Below are 598 nucleotides of genomic sequence, written 5' to 3'. Positions count from 1 at the left end.
CTTTTCCTTATTTTCCTCCAAATTTTCGAAATTTTGGGTTGACTTGGTCAAAAATTTTTAAAATTAGTTGTTTCTTACAAGTCAAGTCAAAATTTCAATTTTAAAAATTTTATCTTTCTAAAATCTTTTTCAAAAATCATATCTTTTTCATTTTTTTTATTTTCGAAAAATTCCAAAAATCTTTTTCAAAATATTTTCAAAATCTTTTTCTTATCTTTATGTCAAATTTTCGAAAAATTAGCTAACAATTAATGTGATTGGTTCAAAAATTTGAAGTTTGTTACTTTCTTGTTAAGAAAGGTTCAATCTTTAAAATCTAGAATCTTATCCTTTTAAGTTTCTTGTTAGTTAAGTAATTAATTTTAATTTTAAAATTAAATCTTTTTCAAATATATATTTTTATCTTTTATCTTATCCTTTTCAAAAAAATTTTATCTTTTTCAAATTTGATTTCAAAACATCTTATCTAACCCCTTATCTTCTCATCTTTTTCAAAATTTGATTTCAAATCTTTTTCAATCAACTAACTAACTTTTTGTTTGTTTCTTATCTTTTTCAAAACCACCTAACTACTTTTCCCTCTCTAATTTTCGAAAAT

This window comes from Arachis duranensis, chromosome 7 (assembly GCF_000817695.3).
Source record: "Arachis duranensis cultivar V14167 chromosome 7, aradu.V14167.gnm2.J7QH, whole genome shotgun sequence".
Lineage (NCBI taxonomy): Eukaryota > Viridiplantae > Streptophyta > Magnoliopsida > Fabales > Fabaceae > Arachis > Arachis duranensis.
This window is presented reverse-complemented; position numbering follows the sequence as displayed.